Source organism: Nomascus leucogenys, chromosome 6, assembly GCF_006542625.1.
Source record: "Nomascus leucogenys isolate Asia chromosome 6, Asia_NLE_v1, whole genome shotgun sequence".
Lineage (NCBI taxonomy): Eukaryota > Metazoa > Chordata > Mammalia > Primates > Hylobatidae > Nomascus > Nomascus leucogenys.
This window is the reverse complement of record NC_044386.1, coordinates 107,880,165-107,897,499: the sequence shown is the minus strand read 5'-3', so window position 1 is coordinate 107,897,499 and position 17,335 is coordinate 107,880,165. Positions and strand designations below refer to the sequence as shown.

The 17,335-nt window shown below is 43.6% G+C and overlaps 1 protein-coding gene across 2 annotated transcripts in view; it reads right to left on the bottom strand.

The window, feature by feature from the left end:
• ABHD2 (abhydrolase domain containing 2) overlaps window positions 1-17,335 on the bottom strand; it is a 112,367-nt gene that overhangs the window by 86,039 nt on the left and 8,993 nt on the right. The window contains exon 2 of one of the 2 annotated variants that reach the window (XM_030814993.1): window positions 1,244-1,343. The gene's annotated coding sequence lies outside the window, so the exon portion shown is untranslated. Of the gene's footprint in view, window positions 1-1,243; window positions 2,437-17,335 lie in introns of those variants that run through there. The other variant, XM_030814994.1, reaches the window with a different exon arrangement.

Genomic DNA, 17,335 nt, shown 5'->3' with positions numbered 1-17,335 from the left:
ATAACTCACCGAACTTTCCTAAGACCTACAGCAAGTCCAGAGAGGACTCAGAAACCCTTTTCTAAACTCGAGGTCACTTTGGCAGAAAATCTCTGGCAGGGATTCCCAATTCAGTAATGAATGGAAGTAAAAGATCACAGCTCCGTAACTAGTCTTCCACCATCAGGGCGAGACAAGGATTTTTAAAAACTTACCTGACACAATTTCAAATCAAGGCTAGACCATGAATATAAACTCAGGTACACTGAACTTCTGTGAGGAGACAGTTTTCTTAAAACTTAACTTCTCGGCTGGGCACCATGGCTCATGCCTGTAATCGTGCACTTTGGGAGGCCAAAGTGGGCAGATCACTTGAGCTCAGGAGTTCAAGACCAGCCCTGGCCAACATGGTGAAATCCTGTCCCTACCAAAAATACAAAAATTAGCCGGGCATGGTGGCACGTGCCTGTAATCCCAGCTACTTGGGAGTCTGAGGCAGGAGGATCACTTGAACCCGGAAAGCACAGATTGCAGTGAGCCAAGATCACGCCACTGCACTCCAGCCTGGGGACAAGAGCGAAACTCTGTCTCGACAAAAAACAAAAACAAAAACAAAAAACTACTTAACTTCTGGTGACACTTCTCCTCACTCCTGGGGTCATCTCCCCTGAAAGCTATCTATAAACCCCTAAAACAAGGATCCTTAACTTGGGGTCTGTGGGTTCCCTATGGGATCCTACGGTCTAACAACCCCCTGAAATCATGTGAAAGTTTGTGCACATGAGCAGTTTTCTGGGGAGAGGGTTCGCAGCTTTAATCAGATTCTCTAAAAAGGGTCTGTGGCCTAAAAAAGTACATAGCACTGCACTAAGATGCCCAGTAGGTTTAATCTGTGGTTGCCATTCCTCACCTTGTCCGAACCCTGCCACGGACGCCAAACGAAGGCTAAACAAATGTCCAAGATGATGCAGCTTGTTAATATAGGCTTTTAAGTCTCCACATTCTAGTAGAGGACCAAAACTAAAATCCACCAGAAATTCTCCTACTATATGCTGATAATACGGAACTGAACTAGAAGTTCTTCCTCATCACCTTTGTTGGAAACAGAACAGGGTAATGCAGCAAGTAGTTTCTACCAGTTTCCTTGTTGGTTTGGGGTGGACTTATTGAATTAAACAAGTAAGTCCTTCCCTTCCCACTTCTACTCACTGCTTCCTAACATAAAGGGAGGAGAAGCAAAAATAAGAGTCTCAGCAATACATACCAATGTTACTTATTCTTCTCACTGCAAATACGAATTTTCTTTGAAGAGTGGTACAGTTGGGCCGGTCAGGTCAGATCTCTTATTCAAACTAACCTAAAAGCTAAAAAGATTGGATGGTAATGTTTTAAAGAATGAAAAAGAAGCAATTTAATTGAAACATAAGCACAGTCTAAGTTCCTCTGCATTTAAAGTCTTTAGGGAAAAGACAATTTCGTTAATTAACATGTATGCCACACTCTTGAATGTTTGGCCTTTTCAACAAGCCTGCTGCGGGAAGGCTTTGTGAATCCACCAAGACTGACAGGCTCTCTCTGGTTTCTAGGACAAGTTTTCTGCTGTGTTCCTAATTCTGGCTAAAGCCAATTCACATTGCTTTGAACCTTTATCTCACAACATAATCTCCAGAAATGCCTAACAGGACAGGTAACATCTCTGTGTGACCAACGAAATAACTTAGCAAGGCTTGAGATCAAGACAGCACAGCCAGTCGACTTATTTGTTCTCTTCCAAACATACAGCAGGGACAGAAAAAAATATGAGCTGAGAAAAGTAATAGGGCACAAATGGGCTCAAAAACAAAGTACCAGAAACAGAACAGGGCCAAAAGCAATGGGTAGGAGATTGCATTGCTTGTAGGGTCCTAGTTCAGACTGTGGCCACAGGCTGGCTGCTGAGAAGCTCCAGAAGCTAAAAGTGCTTGCTGTGAGATGGGGGACTTGAGCTGAGCCTACTGCAAGAAGCTGCTAAAAGATCTATGGCTTCCACAGTGGCAGAAGCAAAAGAGAGAACATGGGGGAAACAGCCAATGTTTATGCAGCACTATCTACGTGCTAAGCTCTGTTCTTCAAACCTGACATATGCTAGCTCATTTAATCCTTCCCATACCCTAGGAGGTAAATGCTATTATTACCCCATTTTATAGACAAGGTAACTGAGACATAGAAAGTTGAAGTTACTTGCCCAGTGTCATACAGCTGGTGGGTAGAAAAGCCAGCACCCATATCTGGCCCAAGAGATCCTCCTCTTAATCACCATGCTGTGCTACTTGAAGGCAGGTAAGTAGAGAAAGAAAGAGAGGCAAGCAAGAAAATGGATGGTGGAGGAGACACACATGAGACACCAGAGGTTTGCCCAAAGTCAGACAGCTGTAAACAGCAGACCTGGGATTCAAGCCCAATTTTTTTTTTTTCTGATTCTACCACACCAAAATGACCTCAGAAGAAAATCAAAGCCCACTGAAGGAAAGAATCAATTAACCTTCAGAACAGTCTTGCCCAACTTCCAATTATTATCTGTCCCTATTCTGAGACAAATTAGTCATAGAGAACCAGGTTGTGGTGAGATGGGGCCGGAAGAGCAAAGTCTTCAGCCACATCGCAGGCCACCTGACCCCACAGGCTTGGCTGCCAAATGAAAAACAGGGCATGGACCAGATCAAAGATCTTAAACTGGCAGCCCATGGGGCAGTGTTGCATTCAGCTGGTATTTAAAAAAATTAATTTATTCATTGCCATATTATTAACACCAGAAGATTTCAGATAAAAATCTAGATTTCTGGTTTCTCTTGGAAATAAAATCAGAAGATTTGGCAACACAGGGCCAGCATTCTCACACGGCAACAATGGACAGAGCTGAGCAGGCCTGCCCCCTTCACATCCCGCAAGCTCTCTCCAGGTGGCCACAGTCCCCACCACTCCCTATTAGTGGGGTCCTCGACACTGACCCCTGGCCCGCTTTAATAATTTATGGTACCTGAATGGTCCCCGTAAGCATCTGAATATGCAACCTTTGGAGAAAAGCATCTAAGGTCTGTGTTGACCGAATATTTGAAAAATATACGATCAATATATATATATAAATAAAAAATTCCTAGAAAAAATGATGGAAAGGCAGAGTGGCAAAGCTGATAGGATAACAAGATGTAGTGCCTTTTATTTATTGATATTTTCATTGAGGTTTATTTATACCTTAACTCTTTCCACAAACTATTTGAGACAGCTTCAAGAAAACACCCTTACTGAATCTATATGCATAGCGAAAGATATGGAAATGTGTAAGGCTGCTGATTGCTTTCTGATAGTAAGTGTCCCCTTCATCCTTAGTAGCAGAAACCTGGGAAATGTGCCCAGCTGAAAAAAACTATATACCCCAGCTTCCCTTAGCTAGGTGAGTCCATGTAACTAAATTCTGGTCAGCTCTGGAGGGGTAGATCTAATTTTTGGGAAAGCTCCTTAGAGGGCAGGGAGTTCACCCTGTGTCTGCCCTTTACCCTTCTTGTGTCCCTGGAATGCAGAAAACATGGCTGCAACTCTAACAGCCCTCTTGGGCCATGAAGTGACCTTGAGTTCTCTCTAGGAGCCCCATTAAGATGACAGCAGGGCAGACAGACAGAAATCTGAATTCCTGACAACTTAATGGAGCCACCATATCCGATCTAGACTGCCTATCTCAGGACTTCTTTTACATGAGAGAATGAACAGTTGAAGCCACTATGACTTCTAGACTCTTTTACTTGGCAATTTCTAAAGATACAGAAGGAAAATTATACATTCAAATCTTTATGAATGCTAAAATCACTGGGTTATAAGAGTATTGGTGACTTCTTTTTTTCTATTTCCCAAAATTCATAATGACTACCAACATTTTTATTATTAGAACAAAGCTTTAAAACAGCAACTAAGAAAATCTAAGGAGAAATTTTCAAACACTGGAAAGGAAAATATGTATGTCAACATACACGACAATTATGTATGTGATAAAGCTTTATTGCATGTGATTATGCTTTAATTAATTTATCTGAGCTTTCTGACTGTCAGGGGGAAAAGGGAAACCCAGTCAGACCTATGGTTTCCAAAATGGAAAGAGACCTAACATTTATTGTGCTCTTATGCCCAGTGGCAATAAGAGATACTCAGTGGAAACAGGGCTTATCTGGCACAGAATTATTTTTAAAAAATGTGGAACTTTATGTAAGGGGACCTTGAGTGATGTGACAGACAATGTCCTCCCACAACTTTTTTTAAATAGCAAATGCAGTAGAGAATTAATTTCCTCAACCCTCGAAAAATGCCAAGGTTTTAAAATTCAATTCAATTCGGGGAAGGCAACTCTATGAGAGATTTATAATTATTGTGGTCCAACTACACAGCCTCCATCCAAGGTTTCAACCTGAAGTCCTGAAGAACAGATCACTTCCGCATGTCCCTGGGGATACTCCCTGGCATTTCAGCAGGCTTAATTAAGTACCTGACTATCTCCTGTGCACCTAGCTGGTATTTCTGGTAGAAAACCTTCTGGTGAAGGTTGGCAGTTAAGTAAATTCTCATTTTAACCCGGGAGAAAAGAAATTTATGTTAAGGCTATCTGTACTTTAGAAGCTTAGATAAAAATCAGTCCAGGAAAAAAAAAATTAAGCAAGGAAGGCCCATGGAGCAGCTAGATCTAGAACCCAGCCTTAGTGAATGAAGTACAGTTGTTCCTCAACTGCAGATTCAACCAACCACAGATGAAAATTTTTGAAAAAAAAAAAGACAACAATAAGGCCAGGTGCGGTGGCTCACGCCTGTAATCCTAGCACTTTGGGAGGCCGAGGCGGGTGGATCACTTGAGACCAGGAGTTCGAGATGAGCCTGGCCAATATGGGGAGGCCCCATCTCTACCAAAAATACAAAAAAATTAGCCGGGTATGGTGGCACGTGCCTGTAATCCCAGGCTGAGGCAGGAGAATCGCTTGAACCTGAGAGGCGGAGGTTGCCACACCACCACACTCCAGCCTGGGTGACAGAGTGAGAGTCTGTCTTAAAAAAAAAAAAAAAAAAAAGAAAAAAAGTAAGAGAAAAGATAATATAAAAAGAAAAAAAATTTAAATAAAAGCAATACAATATTCAAATTATTTACATCATTTACTTTGTAATAGGTATTATAAATAATCTAGAGATGATTTAATGTATATAGGTATGCATAGGTTATATGCAAATACTATGCCATTTTATATCAGACTTGATCATCTGTGGGTTTCGTATCTGCAGGGGACCTGGAACTATTTCCCCAAGGATATACAGGAACAACTGTGTAAAATGTAGAAGCATGTGTAAGTATGAGTGTGTGCATGCACAGTGCATATACATAGGTATTAAATGAGGAGATAAGTAATTTTAGAAGAAAAATTTTCACGTTCACTTTATCTTGCTGCATTTTGTTTTATGGTATTCTTTTTTCCTAAGTCTGACTTCTCACTAAATATTAATATTCTGAACTTGTTCTAGATACAGCAAACTCCGATTCCATTGTATTATTTTGTGTGGCCCTCCCCACTTTCCAGGCAGGTGAAATCCAGTTAAAATGAACATCAGGCAGCCTAGATAGGGAAAAGAAGTCACACAGAACAGCTGGAGGGCTGGGTATGTCGCAGATGAAAAGGAAGCGTCTCCCTAACCCCACCCCAAGCCCAGCTCCACCTCCATGGCGGGCTGGGCTTCCTGTGTCCCTGAGGCAATCCCTTCTCTGCCGGCTAGCCCACACCTCCCCTGCCATTTTATGAATGGGATTTAGGTGCTGTAAATGGTAGTCAGAATTCCATTTACAGTCTGCATTAACAAAGGAAACCAAGGTCTGCCAAATGCCCAACATGTAGTCACTAAAGGAACTCCCAGTGTTGCCCCTGGTCTCCAAGACAAGCTTGACTGGTATTTCCACCAGAGGTGAAGGCCTGAGCTGTGTCTCCAACGCCTCTTTCTGCTCTCCCCTGCTCTCTCCTCTAATAATGGCTAAGAGCATTATTTTCAGATGGAGGCACAGATAGAGTGAGAAACCACCACTGCACTGGGAAAAGCTCCAGTCTGGGGGCTCTGAGACCCGGGTCCTAGTGTCTGCTCTGCCCCTTCCTGGCTGATGACCTTGAATCAAGGCACTTAACCTTTTTGGGCCCGAAAGGCCTCATCTGTAAAATGAGAAGGTTAGATTAGAAGTAGATGATGCCAAAGTTCTCTTTCAGCTAGAAATGTCTGAGATTCTAGGGATAGAATTGCGGTCCTTGGCTAAAGAGCACAGGAAAAAACTATCGCTGTACTTTGTAACAGAAAACAGCCATTTTCTGCCTACTTCATAGATGATTACACAGTAAAATTCATAAGAACTAACAACACTCAGGGCCTTTGTTCTTTCTTCAAATAAATTAAACAGTTACATATTTTCTTTCAGCTGTGCCAATAATTTCATCATATTCATTCCACCTCCATGGGATTGTGATGCTTTCAGCCTTGGAACACCAATATTCACTGACAGGACACAACTTACAGTGTGGAAAGAACGAACAAACTGAGCAGAGAGATCCCAAACAAAGGAAACCCATTATCTGGTGTAGCAAGTTGAATAGGGACCCTCCCCCCAAAATTCATGTCCATCTGAAACCAGTGAATGTGACGTTATTTGGAATTGGGTCTTTGCAGATGTAATCAAGTTAAGATGGAGTCGTACTTGTTGGAGGGGGTCCTAACCCCTGGCTGGTGTCCTTGGAAGAACTGAAATCTGGATACAAAGACACAGATACACAGGGGAGGAGGCCACGTGAAGATGGAAGTGGAGACTGGAGCCACGTATCTAACAGCAAGCAATGCCAAGGATGGCTGGTAACCATCAGAAGAGGAGACAGGCGGGGAATAGTCTTGGCTTCAGAGCCTAAGGAAGGAACCAACCTTGTAAAACCTGTTTTCAAACTTCTAGCTTCTAGAATGGTGAGAGAATATGCCCAAATTGCCTCTCATGACTCAAGAGTTCCACGCTCCTGTCCTTAGTGGCTGAAGGGACCGTTTGCCACTTCCTTCTGAAAGGCCCCTTGTTACTCAGACACGCTCCAATCAATTCAGATGATAGCTAACTGACATGAACACCCACAGATGACTTGTTAACATAATACAAATTGCATTCTGTGAATAAATACTTATTGGCTTGGCTTCTTTGCCTCTGTGATTCACCTGTCAGAACCATCCTTTCCTTTCCTCTCTTAGCTATCAGCAAAGTGAGGGAGCTCAGAGGACACAGACATCTGGGGGAGGGGGAGATCTCTCTTCCTTGCAACCCACAAGGACCTAACATAACAAGCTTTGATACTTATGGGTCCTAAGGCAAATACCTTTCAAGGAAAACCAAACCAAACCCCTAAAGGATTTCTCTGTTCCAATTCCATCTGGTTGAAGATGTAAATTTCATTTAGGGTCCAGTCCTGCAGTGATACAGCCAGTGCTAAATCCAGCTACAGTGTTTGTCCTGGGGCAAGTTCCTTAATCCCTCTGAACACCATCTGTAAACTGAACATGTTAATACATAAAGAGCATTTTAAAACAATGCCTGGCACACAGTACTACCGTATTTTTAATATTTTGGGGTACTACCGCAAAATATTTGCTATTACCATCTCCATTATTAAACTTTCCTCCATTTTGCCTCAGAAAACAACCTAAGTTGACAGATAGAAACAACCACAAAACATACTCCTTCCTAACTGACACACAAGTCTCATTAGCAATGAACTCACTAGCTGATTGACTGCTTGGGCCTCCTCCAATGAGTTTAAAATTAATCCCAGGACATACTCTTCTTGATTCTTCTAAAATGGAACCATATCTTCTAAAATGGAACCATGTGAGACTTAATAAATCACTGGATACTAAGTGGGGATCATCTTGTCCCATAAACAGTCCTAAGATGCATTGGTCTTGTTTTCTGTGCTAAAATGCATCCTTGGCAGTGCACAGCCAGAACCCCTCCTCCTGACACCACCCCTCTCCTGCTGAGGGGCTTCTTCTGCCCATGGAAAGGCTACCCATTCCTCCCTGCAGGTAAAAATCCCCTCTTGCCTAGCCTGGCTCTCCCAGCAAACTGTAATGCCCTGAGATAAAACTTTGTCCCCCAAAGTACCCTGTGAGGGTGTCAGGAGAAGGACAGCAGAAAGCCACAGCACACTGCCCCAAAAACATGGTCTGTTTCCATCCCATGTCATTCTGATTTTTCAGCCTCTTTGGTGGCAACTTAGATGAAAGTACAACCCCATCTTAACTTGATTACATCTGCAAAGACCCAATTTCCAAATAAGGTCACATTCACTGGTTTCAGATGGACATAAATTTTGGAGGGTCACTATTGAACTTGCTACACGAGATAAAAGTGGTCAGCCTTAAATGTGGGCAACATGATACCCTTGGAGGGAAAGTAAGGAGGAAATGGGCCACCTTCTCCCCACTTTATCTGCCATTTAACTAAAGAAGTCAGAGCCATCATAGGGGGAAAAAAGCCATTCTGCAGGGACGAGAACAAGCCAAGATGATTTTGGGGAGAAGGCCCAGCCATCCCCATCTGAGCTGTGCCTTTGTGTCCTCTGAGTCATTCACTGCCATGGGATAGGAGAGCCTCAGAACACAGCCAGGAGGCTTTGGGAACTGCACAGTTCCTGGCGACCAGGCCCAGTTCTCACTCTAGGTAAGGTTTAATGAGGTGAGTGAGCACCTTAGCCAGCAGCTCACAGATCCACCTTTCGGCGAATCAGTGTTGGTCTAGGCCCGCGTGTCCTCCCACAGAGGGTTCTGTGGGATAGAGTCTTCACGGTGCTCAAATACTTTGGGTTTGTTTGTTTTTGAGACGGAGTTTCGCTCTTGTTGCCCAACCTGGAGTGCAATGGCACAATCTCAGGTCACTGCAACCTCTGCCTCCTGGGTTCAAGCCTCCGGAGCAGCTGGGATTACAGGCACCCGCCACCATGCCCAGCTAATTTTTTGTATTTTTAGTAGAAACGGTGTTTCACCATGTTAGCCAGGCTGGTCTCGAACTCCTGACCTCAGGTGATCCACCTGCCTTGGCCTCCCAAAGTGCTGGAATTACAGGCGTGAGCCACCGCACCTGGCCAATATGCTGGGTTTTAAAAGACCACCTCTTGGCTGGGCACAGTGGCTTACATCTATAATCTTAGCCATTTGGGAGGCCAAGGCGGGCGGATTGCTTGAGCCCAGGAGTTCAAGACTAGCCTGTGTGACATGGAGAAACTCTGTCTCTATTGTTTAAAAGAAAAAAAAAAAAAAAAGACCTCCTCTCACCACCACCACCTCAAGCCAGAAGGGATGGGAAAGCCCTGGAAACAACAGGGCCAATCCTGTTTTCCAGAGATGCTGAGAAACACTGATTTTTGAACATTAACTAACTCAAGCCAGGGACTGCCCTGAAAGGGTGGGAGTGGGTTACCATAACAAGGAAGGATAAAGCCCCTGGTTGATCCAGTCCATCTCTTACAAACCAGGTCCTACAAGGTGAAGGGATCATCAAGTCACACACAAGTTAGTAGAAGAGAATTGGAGGGATTGACAGATAATTAAATGTATTTACGGCAAGGTTGCCCTCTGTTGTATTCAAGATAAGACCTTGAAATTGTCTTCTGTGCAAACCTACTCATGTGATAACAGTTTTATTTAGCCATATTTCTTCCACAAAGTCATAAGGTCACACACTCAATCTGCTGGAATTTCAGAAAATAGTCTACAAGTTCTCAGGGGGAGTAAAGTTACCCAATGCAGGAAAACGTGAACCTCACATTTAAATGTCAGGAATGGCTACTAACCCATGAGCTTCCACAAAGAAAGTTACCAAACTAAAAATGTCTGAAGACTGAGTCACCAGTTAAACAGGAACATTTAATCGGGCACTTTTACGAGCCCTTACTAAAATACTGAACGGAAGCTGGCCTCTGCCACTAGCAAATAACCCTGCTGAAAGAATAGTACGGTCTACGAGAGAATGAATGGGTAAAGCACTTAGTAAAATCACAGGCAAAATTGTTTTCTCTTTCACTGAGAAACCATGAATCCATATCTGAGAACAAACAAAAGAATCTTAAGCCAGGTGTTTCCTCTAGGGAGGTTCTAGATTTTTCTAAGAGAACAGGCATTTGAATTGTGAGATTTATCCTAAACATATTTTTAAAAATCTATACCATAATTAAATTCTGTAATATCAAAAGCAAAATTGCAGTTTACCAGAACCCAATGAGCTCAAGTGCCTAGTTTACTGGAATTTTTAAGAGAAGGATACAACTGAAGAAGAGGGCATCACCAGATTGATTGTCCTGGGCACCACACAGATGCCACCCACTCTTCTATGTCTGGAAATAAGCTTCCGGAAGGAGGAAATGGAGATGGGGGTGGGAGGGCAAGACCCAGTGCCTGGCATAGCCGTTGCCTGAAGAACCACTCACCCTGTGGAACTCCCTAAGGCAGGCAAAGAAGAAAGTTTCACCCAGACCTGCAACAGAAAAGGACTTACAGCTACTCTCAGTTAACGAGAAAATAAAAACAACTGGGACTCCCCGTTCCTGAGCGTTCTAGTTTCCCAAGGCTCCCAGTGCCCCCAGTACTTGGCTAATACACACTGTGGGGCCCATGATGAGAGCATTAACACGTGCAGCCCATTATCACTCTAACAGTCTTGCATTTCACCATGGCAGGCATCTGTGAGGAAACCCGACCGATGACCAATGGGCCAAGCCCCTCTCCTTCCCTGCCAATTCAGCAGGGATGAGAACAAGCCCAGATGATTTTGCCAAAGGAGAGACTTGCTCGGCCCACTCACCCCAGCTGGGCAGAGCTGAGGTCACTCACCCGTCCATCTCTTTCAGCTGTGTGGCTCTCTGATGCTGAATTCTGTCACCTGGGAGCAATAGCGCCCCTCAGGGCTTGGCCACCAGACCCTGTTACACAGGGAGAGACAGCAGAAAAAACTCTCTGCTCCTTGCCCTCCAAGACCAAGAGAAGGTTCTGGGGGCAACAGTACATGGTGTGCACAGCATTTTGAGGCATGCTTTACTTATTTCTGTTTTATAAATACCTTGGACGCTGTGAGTAGAAACAGGATCTCCTGCCAGTTTAGAGCAGAAGGCCTGAAGGTCACATGGATTCCTTTGTGACCAAGTCTTAGGAGACAAATGCTACCAGCTAAATCCAGATAAATATGAAGGACTGATCTGTGCCTGAAATGAAGAAGGGATATTGTGAGATAGGCACCTATCTGGTGCTGAACTTGCCAGCCCAACACTAGGCCTCCAGGGAGCCTTGCCCAGCTTCCGCCATCAGTCCTGCTGTGGTGTGCACAGCTAGCCTCAAGATAAGGTTCGTAAAATGCTTTCAGCTCTTTAGCAGAAAGCTGCTTCATTAAATATTTCAAGATTAGAAAAATGTTAGTTTTAAAACAACTGCTAAGGAATTGTAACACATGAGGAGGATGAGAATTGGTCCCCAAGTAGTCCTGAGCTTGGCTTTATCACATCTTTGCATTGAGGATACTGAATGATCTAAAAACTAAAACCTCGAAAGGAAGCCCTCTGGGTTGATGTATTTTAGGGTCTTAGCTCAGTGGATTGCGTTTTCAAGTAAAGAGACAGAAGTAAGTTCACGCCCTCAAACGTTCCTCTCTCCCGTCCGTCCACCACAAACACTCCACTGTTGTTCCAAGCCTCACTCCTCCTGCCTCCCACTCCAGAAGTAAGTTTTCTCAGCCTTCTTTAAAGCCCAAGGGCAATCCCACCTGCCACCCCCAGCCTACCAGCAGGCTTCTTCCTTTGGTTTTTGTGCAAACGTTGCCTGTATCAGGCAGGCATTTGCTCTGAGTCCACCTCTAGTCCACCTAAAAAATACTCTACACTACAGAGCAGGAGCGCCCCACATGAAGCAGATAGCTACGCCACTCACTCCTCAGGAGCTCTTCCTCCGCTGGGCTTTCCCAGTACATTTGTCTTGCCTCCTCATCAGTTTCCTGGGAGGCAAGGAACTGGCCATCAAGGAAGATGGTTTCATAAAAAATGGCAGAAATATTTCTCTGAGATTAGGAAAGAAAATTACCCCACTTACCAAAAATTAGTTCACTGGCATAAGTAGGGAGCACCCTCGTGGATAAAGCAGTGGCTTGCAAATGAAGAGGACAGAACCTGCGAAAAGGCATCAATACCACTGGGAGGGATGTTTTGCAAACTACGCCCTCCTGACATTCCACCTCACTCCCCATAGGGACGAAAGACATCACTCTAACCTCTGTGGGGGCTATGAAAGAAGTATGATATATAACATCCATGAAACAATTGGAAAATAGTACAACAAACCTGTATATAATGAAGTACTAAACTCTGAAGTACTAACTATAAATACTGGAGGAGTTCAAACAAAGGAGACAGAAAGAAGAAGGAGGTGGACTCAAAGCTAGGAACCACTGGAAGAGATGGAACAGAAGAGAAGGTGAGAAGGAGGGGTGGATGCAGACGTCAGGCTGGGCTCACAGTTAAGCCAAGGCCCAAGAATGCTGGGCGGTCAGGAAATGGGCAGACAGGACAAGAGGGATGTGTTTCGGAGCAGTGGCAGTGAGTCATTATGGAATGAAGCTTCAGTGCTTTGCTTACAAGGGGAATTCCAGACATCAGCCTGGAAAATGATGCCACACAGGTGCTGCCTCGGCTGTGCGCATAGGGCTGTGCACTGTTGTTCATGTGAGGGGCTGAAGTGAGGCCACAGGTGTGAGAAGCATTTACTTGGCTACAAGTAACCTGACCCATGGCGATGTTGGACAAGCACTGACGTTCACCATTTGAGCCCCACTGCAAGCCCTTGATGGCATCTAACTAGTTTTGTACAACCTGCTGAACCATACAAGGATATTCACTGGGGGCCCATCCTCTCCAGGCCCTAAAAATCATACTATTTCTCACCTTCACACTATGTAACCACCCTTTATAACTAGAACATTTGCTAGTCTCTTCTTTACATAAAAGTGATGATTCATATCTCTTTCATCTCTGTTGGGGGTTCTGATCTATGTACTTGTAATTCAATCCTCATGTTTAAATTCTACACAAATTTAAATTTAGGGTGTTGAGTGCATAGTGGACACTGTAAGTATTTACTAATTGACTAAGTCTGTGGCATTAACCTAAAGCATCATCATTGTGGTTCTCTGAACAGAAGTTTTTTACCAGATTATTACATTAGGCTGAGAGGTACAGGCCTTTATGAGTAATTGCCATGCCACTGTACATCAGGAGAGAAAACTCACTGTGGCCTGGGCTGTCAGCAGCTTTTGGATATTTAAAGAACATCTCAAAGTTCAAGCAAATAATTATCCATCCAAAAATGAGAGTTTTCACTCTCCACTGCTCAGAGGAGTTACTGTCCCAAGGCATATTTCTTTCACACTTTCCCCATTTGTCTCAAGAACATCTCACTGGGCTCAAAGATCTACTCCAGAAACTGCTGTCTCACAAATAAAGAAATATATTCAAAGCTAAAACAGGATGTTGGAGGTAGCAGAAGAAAGGAAAGGCCCGCAAATAGAAGGCAGATGGAAATCTACCCATTGATTGTTGACGTTCAGCTAAATACTAAAATACCATTAGAAGACTCATGATTTCTGCTATTCTCTCCAAAACGTACAATGCAACAAAATTGTCTGTGGTATTTTCCAACTGACATGAGCTTATTTGGTCCAGAAAATATAAAACTCAATACAATTAACTGTAGTTTAACCTAGATTAAGAGGCTGGTGAAATTATAAAATAAGGTTCCTTTTTTTTTGAGATGGAGTCTCGCACCGTCACCCAGGCTGGAGTGCAATGGCGCATCTTGGCTCACTGCAACCTCCGCCTCCTGGGTTCCAGCGATTCTCCTGCCTCAGCCTCCCGAGTAGCTGGTATTACAGGTGCCCGCCACCACACCTGGCTAAGTTTTTGTATTTTTAGTAGAGATGGGGTTTCAGTATGTTGGCCAGGCTAGTCTTGAACTCCTGACCTCGTGATCCACCCACCTCAGCCTCCCAAAGTGCTGGGATTACATGCGTGAGCCACTTTGCCTGGCCAATAAGGTTCCTTTTTAACATCTAAGGAAAATGGAAAAATAGTTCTACAAAGATTTCTGCTTCATTGAAATGCTTTCTGTAGATGTGCATTGGTGATGGGGTAGACAGGCTACTTGCAGGATTTGGAGACAGACAGATTTGACCTGAACTGCAGCTACACTACCTACTAGTTGTGTGACTTTGGGCAAGTGGGAGGATCACTTGAGCACAGGAGATTGAGGCTACAGTGAGCTATGATTGCACTATTGCACTCCAGCCTGGGTGACAGAGTAAGATCCTGTCTCTTAAAAAAAAAAAAAAAAACAAAAAAAAACAAATTAACAACACAATGTGAACTTGGGAGTGGTGTGCTCACCAGAGAAGACAAAGGAGAGACTTCATTCACCAAGGCTGGAAGATCCCAGTCCAGAGCCAAATGTCTGGGTCCTTAAGCCTGGTTACTCTGGTCTTGACTTGCCTGCGAGCAATCATGACCAATGCTAATTTAAATGTCTTCTACAGGTAACATATGGGTCACACACATGTTCCTTCTCCCATTCCAGACCATAAGCTCCTCTACTGGCTGCCCAGACAAAATATTAAATCTGTGAACCATAAGTTAGGGTAAAGACTCTCATCCTAGAATCTAGTATTGTTCTTTGGCTCTGATACTGTTATCTTTAAATCACTGTATCTTTATTATTTATTTATGTATTTATTGAGACAGGGTCTTGCTCTGCTGCCCAGGCTGGAGTGCAGTGGCATGATCTTGGCTCACTGCAACCTCCACCTCCCGGGTTCAAGCAATTCTATTCTCATGCCTCAGCCTCCCGAGTAGCTGGGACCACAGGTGTGCACTACCATGCCCAGCTTAGTTTTATATTTTTCACCATGTTGGCCAGGATGGTCTTGAACTCCTGGCCTCAAGTGATCCACTTGCCTCAGCCTCCCAAAGTGCTGGGATTACAGGTATGAGCTACTGTACCCCGCCTTTTATTTATTTAAATTTATAGAGACAAGGTCTTGCTCTGTTACCCAGGCTGGAGTGCAGTGGTGCAACCATAGCTCACTGCAAACTCTGAACTCCTGGGCTCAAGTGATCTTCCTGCCTCAGCTTCCCGAGTAGCTGGGACTGCAGGTATGTGCCACCACACCTGGCTAATTAAAATTTTTTGTTGTTGTTGTTGCAGAGATGGAGTCTCACTATGTTTTCTAGGGTGGTCTCCAACTACTGGCCTCAAGTGATCCTCCCACCTTAGCCTCCCACTGTGCTGGAATTATACAGGTATGAGCCACTGAGCCTGGCCAAATCATGATAACTTTAAGTGAAGGAACAAAGCTAGATGATAAGAAAATGTCCTACTTGTATAGCTCTATCGTTTATAAAGTGTTTGTGATTTTAATACATTACCTCATTTACTCCTCAAACATGTCACAGAATGCATTTGTGCTGACAGTGAAGATTGAATGCCTAACTTACTGACAAAGTGCATCCTCAGACATTACCTCATTTGGTGCTCACAACTGCTGTGAGTTACTATTAATGCAAGCAAGGAAACTGAGGCCCAGGGGCCCTCCCTGTGCCAGGCCCTGGTGAGGCTCTAGGAATACAGAGAAGCAAGGCACCCATCCATCTTATAAGCTGTTTGCAGAGCTGGATGGATTCTGATCACTTCAGCCTTGATACTTCAGCCTTACAGAAGCTCCATAAGGCCTCTCTGCTCAGCCATAAGAGACTTAAAGAAATCTGCATTCCTCTTAAAAGCTCTTTTGTGGCAAAGTGCTGATTTCTCTTGCGATTTCAGTGCAACATCCAGAATTTCTACGCAGAGTCAATAAATAGACTGATGGGTGAAATTAATGATAGATGGAGGGAAAGGAACTATGTTTTCTAAATTGGGAAAAATATCCTTGGCTATAATCTACTTGGCATTTTCCATCATCCCACTATTTAGAAGGGTACATTTGTCAACATCATTCACAAGAATCAGCAAGCACTTTATTCACATGATCAGAATAGAGGAGGGAACTGCAGCCAGGATATTTGGAATCTGAGAAGCTAATGTCTACAGTGTGAATACAGTTTAGGCCACACAAGGAGCTGGAAGGGGCTGGAAGCTCAGTTAGCATTGTGGAAAGCCTCCTCTATGGCCCATAGTGGGGCATAGGGTGTTCAGGCCCCAGGGAAACTCCTCAGAGCAGAGTGTCTGGCACAGCATCCAGCAGAGAAAGAGCTCAATAAATGCCTGCTGAACTCTGAATTTTTCTCATTCTCCGAATGAGAAAAAAGAACATTTCCCAGCTGTGAAGACTCTAGCACAATCACATAATCCTAGGAATATTGTATGTCCCTCAATTTTTAGGAAATAGTAATGATATAATTGGATACATGAGAAAAAGTAATAGAATGCCTAACAATATATGTAGAAATTTGCTAAAATTTGACTGGGTGCCGTGGCGCACATCTGTAATCCCAGCACTTTGGGAGGCCGAGGTGGGTGGATCACTTGAGCTCAGGAATTTGAGACCAGCCTGGGCAACATGGTGAAACCCCATCTCTACAACAAACACAAAAATTAGCTGGGTGTGATGTAGTCCTAACTACTGGGAAGGCTGAGGTGGAAGGATCACTTGAGTCTAGGAGGTGGAGGCTGCAGTGAGCCCAGATCCTGCCACTGCAATCCAGCCTGCGTGACAGAGTGAGACTGTCTCAAAAAAGAAAAAACAAGAAATTTGCTAACATGTATAATTCCATGTTAAGTGACTAAAACAAGGAGCAGAACAACATGTACAATATGCTACCAGTTACATAAAGAAGAAAGAAAAAGAATATAGATGCATACACATTTGCTGGGACACACATAAAAGATCTCTGAAAATATATACAAGATACTAGTAACATTGACTGCTTCTTGGGAGGAAGTTTTCCACTCTTTACTATGTTGTACCTTTTGAATGTTATAACACATGAATGCGTTATCTGTCAAAAGTAAGCAAATACCTCTACTGGACAGACTACCCAGTTTCTCCAACAAATTACAGGGAAAAGAAGAAAAAAGAAAAGAAAAGGGGATCTGTAGCTTAAAAGAGACACAAATGGTAGAGCAATCAATCATAACGTCTAATCCTTACTTGAATCCTAATTCACAAAAATTAAGCTTAAGGAGAAAACACTTATGCCATTTTTAAACAATTGGAAATTTGAACAATGATGATATTTGATGATATTAAAGGATTAGT